Source organism: Eufriesea mexicana, unplaced genomic scaffold (assembly GCF_001483705.2).
Source record: "Eufriesea mexicana isolate 0111107269 unplaced genomic scaffold, ASM148370v2 scaffold3550, whole genome shotgun sequence".
Lineage (NCBI taxonomy): Eukaryota > Metazoa > Arthropoda > Insecta > Hymenoptera > Apidae > Eufriesea > Eufriesea mexicana.
In genome coordinates this window covers 236,617-254,147 of record NW_016911562.1, presented here as the reverse complement: position 1 = coordinate 254,147, position 17,531 = coordinate 236,617, and the positions used below count along the sequence as shown (strand labels likewise).

Sequence of the window (17,531 nt, the reverse complement as noted above, 5' to 3'; positions counted from 1 at the left end):
GGAAATTCAGCCCCACGTATTTCAATGCAGCCATTGTAATTCGACCCTTATCGCTTATATTATTGGAGGTTATGTACGAATCGCTTCGTCTAATTTGCACATGCTCGCGTAGGCAAATTCAGCCCTTCGTATTTTAATGCAACGACTGTAATTCGACCCCTATCGCTTATATTATTGGAGGTTATGTACGAATTGCTTCGTCTAATTTACGTAGGTAGGAATTTAATAGTAATAGTAGAATTTTTCTTTATTTTTTGAGAAAAGGGGAGTTCCATACGTTTGACATTCTTCGTATTTTATGTTGAATTTTGTTTTTGACAGATTATATTGTTCGCGGAATATTATGTAGGTAGATATATACAGTTTGGTTAGAAGTTAAATTATATAAATAATTTTTAGATCGGTCTTATATCAGTGATACCGATATTGATAAAATCTACGAAATATGAATTATCATGGAAAAGAAAGAATTGGTACGTTCTTGAACCCTAAATTTGGTTAATGTCATCCCTAGAATGGTGAATGAGAGATAATATTGGTATCACTATAAAAGTTACTAGATACACGTGGAGCGTTGAGATAAAGAGGTTTCTATATTAATTTATGACGCAATATCATAGATATATTATTGACTTTATACGAGAAAGCTTCGAGTTGTTATTTTCTTGAAGATTTTTATGGTTTATTCTTACAATGAGAATTACATGAATTTGTACAACATGCCAGTTGCTAGAAATTATTCGAATAATCACAGATTAGAGCTGAAGGTCACTGGCATAGTTTCTTAGCCTACTTTCTCGAATGATTATTTTATCTACATCTCAATTCAAAATATAAAAGTTCTAAGAATTATATCGTGTATTTCGATTTCATAAAACAAAATTTTTAAATATCTAAAAAAAAGTGATAAGAACTAAAATCCAGGGCAAATGTATATTGAAATACTCTAACTACTATTACTGTTACTACGAGGATACTGAAATAGTCATCAGATATACACTACAACTATTACACAACTCCAAAATTAATCTAGCAAACAAATCCCCATGAAAGCGTTCAAACTTTACTAGTACTACGAGGATACTGAAATAGTCCCTAGATATATACTACAACCACTGCACAATTCTCAAATTAACCCACATGAAAACATCCATACTCTATTATTACTAATACTACGAATACATCGAAATAGTCACCAGATTTATTCCAATTTCCACAAAATTCCCAAATTAACACTAGAACTACCGATCTTTAGTGGGCACCTAACTATAACGTGCACAGATTATAGTAATTTCAGCGGTTACGATGAATATGACTGAATATATTGATTACAATTCTTTCTTAAAATGAGTTGGTACCAATTTTATTCTTAACCCATTCGAAATGGCGATTTTTTTCGAACACGACTCCCAGGTGCAACTACTCAGAATAACCGATAAATGTTCATTGTTATTATTGCACACACGGTGTGCAACCGGTCTTACAGCCTCGGAAATCAATCAATCGGTCTCGAATGGGTTAAAGCAGGTTTATGTGTTCGGTGATTGCCAAAAGGAAAATTCTGGGACCAGTCATTTTCACTGGGTTGGTAGTTCTAGTTTTAATCTAACCTTCCAAATAAATCCATAAACCCATGAAAACGTCCGTAATATCTCTCTAATATTATATAGCATTATCCTAGATATACTATCTACCAGTGTCGATACAGTTCCTCCATTACGAATTTTCCCGTTGCTCCAGCGTAGAATGGCAGAAGCGCGGTAGCAGCATGAGCGAGTGACCTTGATCTTGCTTAGCGGTAGCGGCGTAAACCGGAAGCGGGCGCAGCGAGCTTTTACGCGGCGCGCGAATACGCATCGATTACTATGCGCGATCGCCATCATACGTACACCTGTGCGCGCGTGCGCTCTCTCGCGCTCGCACGTGTGCATGCATCATCGCGGGACTCCACTTACTCCAATTTGTTTACCGTCCTCGAGGATGATTCAGTTACAGGCAACGACCTCGACCTCCTGCACCACCTCCTCTACACAATCGTTCGCTTATGCACGGCCACGTGATCATATTTCCTATAAGCAGCGACCGGCCGCCGTTTCTGCGTGCCTGTTGGCTCGTTATAAAATACTTTTTTCAGTTAGACCACGGCCAGCACCACACGCTTCTTATGTAATTGGTGCAGGTAATTCGAGGCTCTAGAGGAAGCAGGTAGATCTCGTCCTTCGTTTCAGCAAGATTTAGTTCTGTTTCGTAGCAAAGGTGTACAAAGGAGATGGACTTGTAATTTTTGTGGCGGAATTTTTCATTTTTAATTTATATTAAACAATTTAGTCTTTGATACTTGGTTTATTAACTTTGATTGTTATATTCAAGATTTCACTTTAACCGTGGTACGGTGGTTGGATCGAGAAAACGGAACAAAAAGAAATAAATGGCGTGTATTAGGTTCGTTTGCATACCACGTGACTAGGTCGAGCAAGTACATAATATATTTAACAGATGTCGTGATTAGTGTAGTATTGTCATACATTCCAACAATTTAAATTTGGTTTTTGTGTGTTAATTCTTTAGGTTGACTCCAAATCGTGTGAGAAGACATATTCCAGTCGATTCAGAGCCAGGAATGCTATTTGATAGTAAATCTGTCATGACTGGTCAAATAATAGGTGAAGAAATTAAATAAGAAAAATTTTAGAAAAATGTGAATATCGAAAAATTGATTGTGTCTATATTAAAAGAAAAATCGCAAAGACGAGTGAGCAAAATGATAATATTGAATGCGAAATTTTTAATTAAATATGTAGAAAAGACCATTTGGGCCTAGATAGGTTAGTGTTAATGTTTAGCTTTATTTTTATGTGCTTCGAATGAATTGTATATATATATTGACATGTTTCTGTCGAGTAAAATTGTTACATAGAATTATTTACTTTGTAGTTATATTAAAATCAAAATTGATAGATCAAATTAGGATGCAATTCTAAATCAACATAGCACTACAAGGGGCTGAATTTGTTTCCTTGGTCTCGTTAAATATTTCCTGTATAATTACTCTTTATTATTTTCAATTCTTTACAAAAATATTTTCAAATAGTTGTACTATAAATAATAGTATTATATTTACGATATAGTAAACGGCAAACACTATTTATTCCAAAATTCGACCAAGAATAACAGATTGTTTATTATCCTATTAACCCTTTGCACTCGAGAGGTGAGCTCCAGTCACCATTTCATGAATATTAATTAATATACCAAACTTAATGTAACATAACAGTGGGTTTCGAGGTATCGAAATCAATTAACTCTACAACACTATTATTATACAATTCTTTATTTACTGCTCAAAAAAGTGTCGTCAGTTTTTTAATAAAGAATCTTTGAATTTCTACTCTTCTCTAGCCAAAAAGTCATCGAGTGCAGAGGGTTAAATTTTATATCCTATTAAAAAGAATATTCCGTTCTTCGTATCACAGAAACTATTAGCTAACAATAAAATAAAAATAAAAGTACCAGAAATACCGTGGGATAATTAACTGCAGCGATGTTGGAAAATAAATTACCCCTGGAGATGCCACCCGCTATACATCCGCGGCCATTCAAACACCCCGAACACAATGCCGAGATCAGAACCTTTCGTCAGCTTGCTCATCGGTTGGAACCCCTTGGACGACGGGCCTAAATACCCGGAGGAGCGCTAAAAGCTGCGTCCGTTATTTCGCGAACAAAGGTGGTTCAACCCGAAACGACTTTCCTCGACCCGAAGCGACCGGCGGGAAAACGGGCGGGACAGAGAGAGAGAGAGAGAGAGAAACGGTGGGTGCATCGTACTATTTTATAATCGCGTCTTAATTTGTGGCAGCTGAAATCCCCGGGCCGACAGAGCGAGAGCACAATGCGGTACATTCACGCGGGTTGCGTCGGCACCGTTCGTCCGTCTGAGATTAAAGGGCGCCGACGCTTCGTGTGAGGCTTTTACACTAATAATACCTACGAAAGAGGCCCTCGTAACCGACCAGAGGGTGGATGCCGGCCGAAAACGGCACCGCCTTTCCACGACGGCGACGCGGCTTAGAAGCTGAGTCGCGACCGTGTAATCACGCGTCCCGATTTCGGGTCGCGGGGCCCGGGCCCCCGGTGCCTTTCCTCGACATTCTTGCGTTTCCCGGAATCGCCAGCAACGATGTATCACATGCAAATGCGCCACGCGAAATTCGCCGGTTCGCCGAATCTCCGGGCGTGTGCCGTTTAATATTTATGAAAGCCACTTTCTTAATATTCATACACGCAGCGCTGGGGGTGCACCGCAGACTTTGGCGCGCGTTCCAAATCGACTTTTTGCCGTCATAACACGCCGTGTTGCAGAGCATGGTAGATGGCAGAGAGAGATACTGTTCGGAGATGTTTTATGGGGGTAATTTGAGCCGGTCAAACGCGAGAGATGAAAAATCGAGGACGCGTTTTTAATTGGAAAATTGGGAAATTGGCGAGAGAGGTACACTGTGTCGTCCATGCCGCGCAGCTAAAAGGTGAACCGAGAAGTCTGGAATCTTAGGGTGTAGATATAGGAGTAGCACAATAGTGTCGGTACTAAACCTAGCACAGTCAATTGATTGATAAAGGAAATAGCAGTTGAATTTTGAAGAAAGTGTATTGAAAGAGAAATCGCGAAGACGAGTAATTAAGATGATATCCTTAAACGTGTTAATTTGCATTGAAAATTCTAAAAATGGTTATGTAGGCCACCAGAAGTTTAGTGTTAAACTCACACAGGAACGTGGAATTTTTGAGAAGTCTGCTGATTTCTGCTTTCAAAAGCTTTCAGAATCTGAAAGATTTTTTAGATTTTTCTGAAAGATTGTTAGCATGTGAGGAAAAGGTCATTTATATGCATTTCAAAGATTAGGTATTACGTATATTTTTTATTTAACAAATACGGAAAAATCTTCTTTTCAATTCTACTTAATTTTAGTAGAAAATGTGGGCTGTATTCTGAGACGTTTGCGGTTCACAGAATAATAAAAATCTGGAAGACTTTTTAAAATTTTTCTGAAAGAATGTTGGCGTATAAGGAAAAGGTCATTTATGTGCATTTGAAAGATTAGGTATTACATGTATTTTTTATTTAACGTATACGAAAAATCTCCTTTTCAATTCTGTTTAATTTTAATATGAAATGTGAATTGTATTCTGAGGTCTTTAACACCACTGGTATGAAATAGATCACAGGTTCTGTATATATCGATAATTGTGGAAGTAGTGTAAGTCAAAGATTCAAAGTACTTTATCGTGCGTTTACGTTAAAATAAAATCAAACTATTCTTATCAAAATGGCAAGGAATTCGATGTAAGTATATCAGGTTTCTGGCTTTTCTATAATTTTTAAAATTTATTTCGCAACGCAAAATTTTTCTTATTAGCATATATGAACATATGTATGTCCTGTCAGGGATTTAAAATAAAATGAAATTATTCTTATCAAAATGACAAGGAATTTGATCTAGGTAGATCAAGGTCCTGGTTTTTCAATAATTTTTAAAATTTATTTCGCAACGCAAAATTTTCCTTATTAGCATATATGAACATATGTATGTCCTGTCAGGGATTTAAAATAAAATCAAATTATTCTTATCAAAATGGCGAGGAATTCGATCTAGGTAGATCAAGGTCCTGGTTTTTCAATAATTTTTAAAATTTATTTCGCAACGCAAAATTTTCATTATTAGCATATATGAATATATGTATGTCCTATCAGGGATTGAAAATTTATGGCGCGTTGTTGGTCTTATTGGTGTCCAATTAACAAAAATGTGCAACTTTGGTCAGTTTCGTTCTCCTTTTTCGAATATTCGATTTTAGTATCGGTACATGTGATCGGAGCTCGGCTTCTTAAGCACCTGAAGGGATTATGTTGATGGGGTTGACCGATGTGGCTTCTACATTGCTTGTATATTTGCGTATAATGAGACAGGAACATTGTGGAAGATTGGAGTACTAGTTCGCTTTATTCTTTTTCTGTCTCGCTTAATTCGCGAGTATTTATCATTAATGTACCATATATTTAAAATAATGGCAAATAAAATTTAAGTTAAAATTACTTTAACTCCAGAATTACCAAACCCATCACGTGTTCTCTATTTTTGAGATTTTTAAATTATCGAATACATACATACATACATACAGGCAGATGATCGTGTACATTTTTATTAATAGTAATTCTAGCTTCAAAAATAAATTACAACCCTCTATTTTACAATTTCAATGCACTTACATTAATTACAATTAATTGGCAACTGAATGCCATGAAACTCGTATATAAAAATAAACGACACTGTACCTAATACAATCCACATATAAAAGCAAAATTACCACTTATCGAAACGACACCTACACTTCTCAAGAAACTTCTCGTGACTAGCACCAATTCTCCCAGAATCGCGCGGAAAACCGTCACATCGGTTCGGACAAACAGTTCCTCTGTTGGTTCCCAAAAGTTTGCAGACAGTCGGCCATTGTACAGCTTTCGATACGCGAGATTCCACAGTCCTCTTTCATCCACCCGACATTTCGGAACCATTCCACCCAACCCAGACCACCGCGCGAAAAGAATAAAGAAGGGAAGATTTTCGCGTGGAAAATCCCGAGGGAAACGCGGGGAACCCTAGAACGACGCTAGGCCCAACCTCTACTCCGTTTCTAATGGCGCAAATCCGGCGTAAAGGTCGACAGAATAAGTCAGGGCGGAATGGATGGGACCACGGAACGTCGGGTCGGCCCGTCCCTTTCATCCTTGCTGAAGGATACACGCCCCTTGCTTGCTCGAAACCTCTTCAGCCCGCTGGCTCCTTTGCGTAGGGTCAGTACCTGATTGATGCACCCTACCTATCCCGCGAACGTTGCAACGTTCAACTTGTAGACTTTGTTCGTCCAGGGGCTAACAATTATGAAATTAGCAACGAGCCAGGTATTTTTCTCTTCCTCTTTTCTTGGCTTTCAAGTCACGTAGCCTTGTCCCGTGGGATGTGGGAGTAGCGTGGGAGGGTGACGGGGATGGTGGTGGTAGTTGAGGTAGTTAAGGGCGGTAAGTAATTGCTAGCTTCGAAATAATTATTAAACGTACTTTGCTAAATGTACATGGTACCAGGTGGAGAGGTCGAGTGTCATATTTTGGCTCCTTTAAAGAGAGTAATTAGATTTAGGAGGGTTGGGGTGGTCTATTGGTAATAGTGATTCGCCTAAGTGATATTCGATTTCAAAAAATTTTGGTTTATTTGTTGATTGGGTTGCTAGATATTTTTACGTATTTATTAGGAAAATGAGAAGGAACGAATTTTACAGCTTCAAAAGTATTGTGCAATTTAACTTAATGCTAATAAGAGGAATTTCACCAAATTTAGTAACAATTTTTAAACAAGGTATTATGACTATGATGTATATATTTTCTTTTAAAGTCTTTTATTTCTCAAGGAAGGTATTTGTTTCTTCTAATGCTCCTCCTGAGAGGCTGACCAACCCTAAGACTAACAATAAGACACATCTGCAGCTGTACCCGACTCCTGACAGAGTGTCAAGAGGGTACGCAACACGGTTCGCCCAAACCCCCAACTCCCATCGAATGTGCATATAAATATCCATTCTAGGCATTTGTATCTTATAAACTAGATTGATTTTTGACTACTGCTAAACTTATCTTTTCAACACAACTTTTCTGTAGTATTCATAGGAGCACGGAAAAGCTGTACCCCAAATACTACCAGTAAACATATCCTATCAATTTTTGTTAATGCTGCATTGATAATGAAGATAATGAAGATAAGTGGCTAGGCATAATTTTCAGTTAGTATTGATTGATAGTTATCTTTTCAACACAAAGTTATCTAAGGTCCCTATTCGAAATTTTAATTGCAGTGTACTTTTGTCAAAAGGTTCCAAAACTTTTACGAACAGTGACTAACTTTGAAAGTCCTAACCTTGTCACGGCAATCAAAATTCCTATATTAAGCTATTGTTACCATCTCCAAGATATATACGACCAAAATGCAGACTTACCCAAATTGTCATCTATTTTCTCCCTCGCACTATACTAAAATAATTTCCAAAATTCCAAATTTCCTCTAGATACTGATGAAAAATTGGTAATTTCCTCTAATCGTTGAAACCTTCCACCAAGAAGGTATAACATCCTACCTAAGAATCCACAGAAGGATATTCCTACATTGCGTTATTGTTACCACCCCCAAGATATATGCGATCAACATACAGACTTACCCAAATTGTGTCATTTATTTTCTCCCTCGCGCAATACTAAAATCATTTCCAAAATGCCCAAATCAAATTTGCTGCGAATATCGATGAAAAATACGAAAATGGTTTCCACCAAACGTTGAAACCTTCCACGTACCAAGAAGGTATAACACGCTACCTACGAATCCGCAGAAGGGTAGCCGGTTGCCGGTTATTGGCACGAGGATTAACCCAAAGGTGACCATCAATCAAGCGAGGTACAGTGCCAAACGGGACACAATCCGACTCGGTAATTGCAATTACATTTACGATTAAATCGCCCTTATCGCGGTGCATTAAGCACCCTGGACGACCTCGGGTGCCATTAATCACAGCGGGTGCGCGGACTCCGGATGCTGATGAACGCGTCGAATAGGAAGGACGCCGCGGACTGGCGTCACCTCGTACCTGGAAGGTGGAGGAAGCTCGTTACCGGAATCCAAGGAGGCTTTTCCTTTCGAATGGGCACTCGTCGGCTGGAATTCCTCGGCCGATTAGAGCGCCAGTCGGATCGAGTTTCTTGCGGACACTTTCGAGCCGTACCTACCGCAAGAACCTATTCGTTTATCCGGCAAGTCGCATGTCGTACCCGCGAGCTAGCAGGCGCACACGCGTGTACCCGTGCAAACGTTTTCTAGGCTCCGTGTGGCGAAAACCTTCCTTTTTTCCCAACCTCCGCCACCTTTACCTACGCAAGGGAATAACTCCGAGTGCTCCGCGGGGATTTCTGATGCACGCAACATCTAGACGGGAGACAGCGAAGATAGGCATCGGGCCCCAACCACCCACACTCGCTCGGCAATCCCTCGGCAACTGGAGCACGCGTGTTTGCTCGGTTTCGCTGGTTTTAAGTGGATTCGCGGTTTTGTGTTACGTCGATGGGGTACGTGTGTGTTGCTTCACGCCGTTTGGTGTAGGTCGAGGGTGTTCCAGGACTGGGCGAGGACTGGGCCCTTTTTCAGGGATTTTTGAAATAATTTCGTTTCTTTGCAGAATTTTATTAGGGATTCAATATTCGGTAGCTTAGCACGTTGAGGTCGTGACTGTTGATTTTATATGTATGAATGCGAATGCAATCTAGTATGAATGATGTTTGGAAAAATGTTTAGAAGACTGTGCTAGAATAAAACAATTATGTGAGAATTGTGAGTAAATGGATAAACTGATAAGAATATTTATTGAACATAATAACAGTACAACATTAATTATAATTGAAACTCGTGAAATAAATTTGCTTCTAACTGCGGTATAATCTTTTGAGGACACACACAACGTCTATTTGTAATGACTGTCATTCACTTACTGATTGTTTTTCGCGACTCTCTGTCATACTCGTCACACACACATTTTTCCACACAAACATTTCTTACACTCATACCATACATTCTATGACAACCACTACCACAGGAATTGTCAAAGAGGAAACATGGGTATGTAATGGTTAATAAGAGTGAGAGAGAGAGAGAATAACTTTCTAGAAAGTGTCAATCAATTTTTTGTTTAGAATAGTTTATTGCAAGTTATTTTCATTATTTAGATATTCTTATCTAAATATACTAATGTGTTAATTGTTAAAAAACGTAGAAGATATTGGTATCCATTTCTATCCACATTTTTGGGATGACTATGTTTGGAGAATTTTATTGGGGATTCAGTTTTCGGTGGTTTAGCACGTTGGGCCCAGTGTAGGTCCCTGGGACCGACAGTATCAAAGTTAAAAAATAAATGTTGTAATTTTAGTGATATTTATGGAAACACTGTAAACAAAAATATGGTATTACAAAACTTTTTTAATCATATTTTTGACCGTCTTGCATTCGAATAGTGTTGAATTTTTGTTATAACATCGGAAAGAACAATAATATCGGCGGATGTTCCGCACGATGATCTAATTTCATAGTATGAGACACGAGGTATACGTTTGCTATACGTTTAGTTTACTATTTTCTGACGCCAAAGGGCGAGCGAGTGCGAAGTTTGGCCACACGCCTTTATTCGCTATTGTTTTGTTTCTGCCAAGGTGTGCGTCAGTTAGTTACGGTCTGTGGTATAGGAAGGAGAGCCACGTGTAGGATTATAAGAAAGATTACACAAGAAAAGTAGTAAGTAATATATATATATATAGATTTAAAGAACAATATGTATTTATTTTATAACATAGAGATATGTGTCAATGTATATATATAATTAGTTAGGAGATCGTGAACTAATTAGGGTAGAATGTCGAGTATGATTTAGATTCACAAAGGGTAGATATTTATAATTTTTATTTATTCCCTTAATTATTTCCAATTTGTATAGATTTTTAATCAGAATTATTGATTGTATTGACATTTTCGACTAATATCGTGGTGAGCTAATAATTGTACATAAATAAAGGGATCTTAAAATTTTATAAATCGATTTGCGTTCAATTCGCACACGTGGTATGCAAATTAGAATAATAAAATTTCCGAAATTTTAGGGACACCTGCAAAATAATTAATCCACACTAACCCTTGATTAATGACAGCCAATTCCTAGGTACTTATGGAATACTAAAGCATATCAAACAGGGTTATAATAATTATAATTAATATTGCGTTAATTATTATATGCAATAGAAGCAACTTAATTCAACTTAGCATAAAATTCGTACAAATTAATAAAGACACGTCAATTATACGAAGAATTGTATCACTCTTCCTTAGTACTCCCATAATCAATCCTCAGTCAGTAACAATGGTGACGTAGAACCCCATGAAGGGTACTTAGAAAGACACTTACGAAGTTTACAGGGGAAACAGAGAGGTGCTCGAATTTTCACTGGAATTTCCGCGTGTGTAAAGGGGTGAGAAAAGGACGCAGAGACAGAGAAAGAGAGTGAGCAAAGGAGAGGAGAGGAAGGAAGCGGAGACGCCACGAGTCGCTCTCGAGACGTTTATATAGTCTCTCGTATAGCGGCGTGCGAGAAGGAAGGAGAGCAAAGCAGTGGAATTCCCCCTTTTTCCCGTAAGTGGTCCCCGCGGGCCTTATGGGGTTTCTCGTGGTGGGCAATATCTACATATTACAACCTCGTGGCGCGGGGACCACCGTCGTTGACATAAGATCCTGTTATGCTGTCTGCTATCTCCTCGCGAACCTCGTGTCGCGCTGTAAGAAAAACATTAAAAGTACGAATAACATAAATTCGTTAAAACGTTACCCCACCTCTGCCTCGGCGAATTTCCTTCGCCATGGCTTTCGCATTAACCCGCCACTATAAAGATCCTGTCAGGCGGTTCGCTTCTCGAAGTCTCGACGACAGTGATGCGAGCGTTCTTGTTGCTTGTACTCGATCGTAATCGCTGTTTAATTCTTTGACAAGGATGGACGTGAAATAAGAATTCGATTGTCAGCCTGTCGGCCGGCTTTTATTTTTCTTTGCACGCAACAGGGAGAAACCGGAGAAAGAAACTGTAATAATACGTCCAGGGTACTATGAGCGGTTCTGAATGAAAATTGGTACATCGATCGCTCCTTTGTCCATCCTTTTTGCTACCTCGTAGATAACGTACCTTCGTGGCATTTCCGAAAAATACCTGGATGGTATGGAACGCCGATTTCCCATTTTTCGTATTATTCGAATGCCTGTGACGATGCAATTTTTATTTATTTTATTTATGCACGTCATTCATTTTTTTCTTTTTCTCTGCCTAAAGGTACATACATTTCGCAATAAAATAAAAAAAGAGACGTGAAAATATCTTCATTTTTATGGGAAATATGTTAATTTTAATTGCTTAATGTCTTAAACATCGCATATTTTTCAGAGATTTTTGGATAGTATCTAGGAAGCTTACGATTTTTATTTATTTTATTTATACACGTCATTCATTTTCTTCTTTCTTCCACCTAAAACTACACACATTTCTTAATAAAATAAAGCAAGGCACGTGAAAATATCTTTACTTATAGGGGAAATGTGTTAATTTGAATAGCTTAATGCTTTAAAAGTTGCATATTTTTCAGGGATTTTTGGATAATATCTAGGAAGCTTAAGATTTTTATTTATTTTATTTATGCACATCATTCATTTTCTTCTTTTCTTCTTCTTAAAACTAAATACATTTCTTAATAAAATAAAGCAAGGGACGTGAAAATATCTCCACTTTTATGGGAAATATGTTAATTTTAATGGCAAAATGTCTTCAATATCGCATATCTTTTAAGGATTTTTGGATAGTACCTAGGAAGCTTATAAAGGTTATAAGAATTAGTAAACTGATTAGGAAAACTAGTTTCGAATATTTTATTTTTGTAATTTCTCTGATTACTTTGCTTTAAAAAAATTGTACTTACAGTCTTACTTAGAAACTTCTAGTGTCCTTAGGAAGATTTTATTTTAGAAAGATTGATTTTGGGAATTTATTTTTGTGATATTTTATTACATGTATCTACCTTCACCCCCTTCTTTTTAATGTATACTATGTTTAGGTATACATTGCAGGTTGGTACTTCTAACGTTAACAATGATTATAGAATTTTCACAATTTAAGGGAAAATTATGCATTTGGAAGTACGAGTACTTGTTAATACCACAGGAAATTAATTTTGCTCGATAGCTGGCTAAATGGGCAGGTTCGATGATACATGTGCAAGAATCATTTACGAATTTGAAATTCAATTTTGCTTCAAATCGTTTCACCGAGTTACAATGAACCCTACAAATTTTATTCCCGTAGATTTGTCTTTTTGTGCGAGACATCCGGCATAACGTTAAGGCGTATTTTACATCACGAATGAAATTGTGCTTTGTATGCAAATAAAGCTACTAAAAGACGGATATCGTGCTAAAGAGATAGGTATCAAGAACTGGCCTCGACAAAGCCACGCAATCCTACGAACATATAGATAAGGGGAAGAAAACAATTACTCACATCTGTATCTCTCATTGGTCGTCAAGCACAGAGAGGACATAAAGAGTGACTCGGGTTCACGAGCCAATCAAATTTCTTCAAACAAATTGAATTATCATAACGAAGTCATTTCCTGATCTCTCTATCAGTATACCCGATTTGATAAACTTTTACCGTTCTTTTTCATTACACAATTACATTCTTATCAAATTTTGTAGATTTATTTTCATTCTACGACTTTGGAATCGATATAGTCCAGAGATTTAGGTGCTTCGGAATAATTTATAGCTCTCTATAAATTTATATTATCAGTGATGTCGAGCACGTGGCCCTTAAAATCTCGGAATGAGATTACCAGCAGACCAGAGTTTCAAATTAATTTTATTAAAATGACAAAATAGAATTCGGAAAAATTTCCTCACGATGTTTAAATTTTTATAAATTCATTATGGAAGAAATAAAGTTACCACTGACTTGCATCATCTCTAATAGCAACACGATTGCCATTTGTTTCAAAGAAACTAGAGGGGTTTCTTTCATCCTCCCATTAGTATTTCCTATTCGTATAAAAATTGCTCCATGTACAAGCGAAGTTTCTCCTAATATACTGTATCGATACTTCATTCTTCGCAGCCAATTAGACACGAGCAATAGCCTCGAGTGTATATCGCGACAGTTGCCGAGCTCTGCCACCACCCCACGACCCAGTGACTCCCACCACCCCTCTACACGCGCACTCCACTCATCGCTTCACATCGATCCCGAGATCCGACGAGAAAAGAACGAGCTTCGAGGCTCAGAAGTAACGTCAAATTTCACGAACCTTTTTCCATCCAGTGGAAGAAGAAAAAGAGAGATAAAGTCGAGGATGTACGAATTGACTGGGAAACTCGATTGGTCCCACGTGCACGGCCCTTCCCCCACCCAGAGAAAGACGGAAAAGAGAATCGGAACCGAGGAGGTACGAATTCACTGGAAATCTCGGTTGGGATCACGTTCGCAATCCTTCCTCCATTTAGAAAAAGAAGGAAGAAAGAGTCGGAACTTAGGAGGTACGAATTCTACTAGGAAACTCGGTTGGGCCCACGTATGGGAAGCTTCCTCCACTCAGTGGATGAAGGAAAAGAGAATCAGAGCCAAGGAAGTATGAATTGAGTTCGGAGTCCAAAAGCAACGCCGAATTTCATCGGGATATTCCATTGGGACTACATCAACGAATCTCCTCCCACCCAGAGGAAGAAGGAAGGAAGAGTCGGAGCTCAGGAGGTAGGAATTCACTAGAAAACTCGGTTAGGCCCACGACCACGAATCTTCCTCCATCCAAAGGATGAAGCAAAAGAGAATCGAAGCCGAGGAGGTACGAATTGAGTTTGGGCCCAAAAGAAACGTCGAATGTCATCGGGAAACTCCTTTGGGACTACATCCGCGAATCTTCCCCCACCAAGAGGAAGACAGAAAAAAGAATCGGAGCTGAGGAGGTAGGAATGCGCTAGGAAACTCGGTTGGGCCCACGTCCGCGACCCTTCCTCCACCCAGAGGATGAAGAAACAGAGTCTGAGCCGAGGAGGTACGAATTGACTAGGAAACTCGGATGGGCCCACGTTCGCGACCCTTCCTCCATCCAGGGAAAGACGGAAAAGAGAATCGGAACCGAGAAGGTACGAATTTGTTAGGAAATTCGGTTGGGCCCACGTCCGCGACTCTTCCTCCACCCAGAGGATGAAGAAACAGAGAGTCTGAGCCGAGGAGGTACGAATTGACTAGGAAACTCGGTTGGGCCCACGTCTAGGAAGCTTCCTCTACCCAGTGGAAGAAGGAAAGGAGACTCGGTGCCGAGGAGGCAGGAATCGAGCTCGGAACGTAAACACGCGCTCATCAGTCGGCGCATGTTCGACGGAGGTCCGCGCAGCCGAGGTTCCCCTGGGACCATGTGGCCGACGAGGATTGTCTGCACGTCTAGAGTTACCCGAGTCTGGCGGGCCGCGAGGCCGCGGCACCGGGGTTAATTGGCTGGAAAACCTTGCTATCCGATACTCGACGCCCGGCTACTGCCCCGAGATACGTAAGCGTGTGTAATCTGTATTTTCATCTGCACGTCTATCGTGCGCCGGCGTTGCACGCCGCCTCCTTCCCCCACCCTTTTTCTATCGCTCCGTTCCTCTCTACCTTCCTCTCTAACTGTACCCGAAGCAGCGTAGCGCGCAGCGAGAAAGAGACGGAGCAGAGACGAGAAAAGCGTCCGTTCCTTTTCTCCTGCGAGCTCGATTCCCTTCTGATCCGTGCCTCTGCTCTCCGGCCTTCCTTCTCCGTCTTTCTTTCCCTGTCGGCCAGGAAAGATAGGTATTGTTGCGGGTGGTCCGTGGTGCACATTGTCAGACCGGCCACCAGGTAGTGTGCAACGTTGCCGCTCGCAATGTTGCGAGCGTTGCTCTCCCTACCATCCTCCCTATTTCTTTCCTGCTTTTTCACCTTTTTTCTTCCCTCTGCCTCTCTTTTTCTGCCGCTCCTTTTCTTCCTTTTACCACGACCGAGCTTCGTTTTCCTCTCGTTCCCCCGGATATATATAGGCGAGGATGTTTTGTAATTTTGCCCCAGAAGTAGCGATAGGTTACACGTGGTCCCAGCTTTCTTTCGTAATAACAATGGCTCCAGAGTACGATACACGTTGTCGACGATAATTAAAACGATACAACGAAAATAAAGGAGCATACATAATTATCATCGCATTTTTATAAAAATCTATATTAATTTTGCTAAAAACAACGGTTTACTATCAGCAGTTGCAAAGATAAATTTCTCAATCAAGTAATTTCGACCCCTTTGGTAATTTCAGGGTTCATATACTCTGTACCTACCCTATTCAGTAGTACCCTGTGCCTTCCACCCTCTCCCTCCATTTTGTTCCATAATAAACCTCATTAACGTTTCTAACCTCTGCCAAATCTTGCCTTATACAATAATAAATTTTCTTCCACCTTATTCATCGCCATCTCCGTTCAATCTTCGTCGCTTCTTCGTCTGCCTGCGGCGCGTTTCAACGGGGAGGTGGTGCACACGTTGGTAGACGCAACCCGCGGCCAGCTACTTATCATCGTCAAAGCCCACGCGGCCAATTTAAAGCGCTTCGGCTGCCGTTCCGGCCTCGCCGCCCTTTAACCGCTGGAATCTGTTCTTTTTCTTGAAAATCGTAGGCGGGTACTGTCCGCGGCGGCTCGTAAACCTGCTCCGATGAATCGGCAGCCACGACGCAGCGCGGGTGGCTACTTTCTATGGGGGTTAACGCGCAACGCCAACGGTAACCGCTTCGATTTAGATGCTAATGTACACGTATGAAATCGCCACTATTCGTGCTGGGTCGTACGAGTTGGAAAGATTGCACTTGGGAAACGGGGATCCTTGGCAAGTTGGATTTCCTGGTTGATGATTTGGAGGTTAGGTGTGGAATATGGTCGCCACTATTCGTGCTGGGTCGTACGAGTTGGAAAGATTGCACTTGGGAAACGGGGATCCTTGGGAAGTTGGGTTTCCTGGTTGATGATTTGGAGGTTAGGTGTGGAATATGGTGGTAATTGGCTCGACTGTGAGCGGTCTGTGAGTGTGGGTTGCTTTGGAGAATTTTTCCTGGGGTAAAACGGATGCTTCAATTTGCAGTTATCGTGTTGGGGGTGAAGATTGATTTCAGGGGATATTTGATGGGAAATAATGTTATATTGGAATTGAAAGAAATGAAAATATATGGGAAATAGTATTGTTAAAAGATTCTCTAAATCTGCAGGAAGCTTCTATAATTTTATTGCGAATTAAATAAGTATGCACAATTTTTAATTAAGTTACAGTGTTAGGGGTTAAGTAGGTACTATAGTTATAGAGTAGTATTATAAAACGAACCAGCATCGTTTAATTAAAAGAAGAATATATGAGCTGTTTATTTTGAAAGTGGTATTTATGTTCGAATCGAAATATTGCAAAATATGAGTAGCAGGTAACATAGAATAATTTTTTGGGTTTCTGAGGGTGTCAAATTTATCATAAATATTATTAAATGTTATTTCATAAAAGATTCTCACTATTGCATCGTCACCATATCGATAACAGTATCTCTAAGTATCCCATACATTCCAGACTACTACCAAAGAGATCTAAATTTAAATCTGGTGTATAAAATTGCTAGGAAACTGGTGAAGTGAAAATAGATTCTACAAAAATTCAAGATCACGCATCGTGACCTAATGATACCTAAATTTAAAAGACTTTTCGACTATGAAAGAAAAAATAACATAGAGAAAATATTAATGGAATATATAATATTATATAATATATAAATATTAAGGAAAATGACTAGCAAAATGATCTAGCAACATCTAAATTTAAAAC

At 39.5% G+C, this 17,531-nt stretch overlaps 1 protein-coding gene across 1 annotated transcript in view; it reads left to right on the top strand.

The window, feature by feature from the left end:
• Positions 1 to 17,531, top strand: part of ptc (protein patched) — a 95,585-nt gene that overhangs the window by 11,620 nt on the left and 66,434 nt on the right. The gene's annotated exons all lie outside the window — the stretch shown is intronic.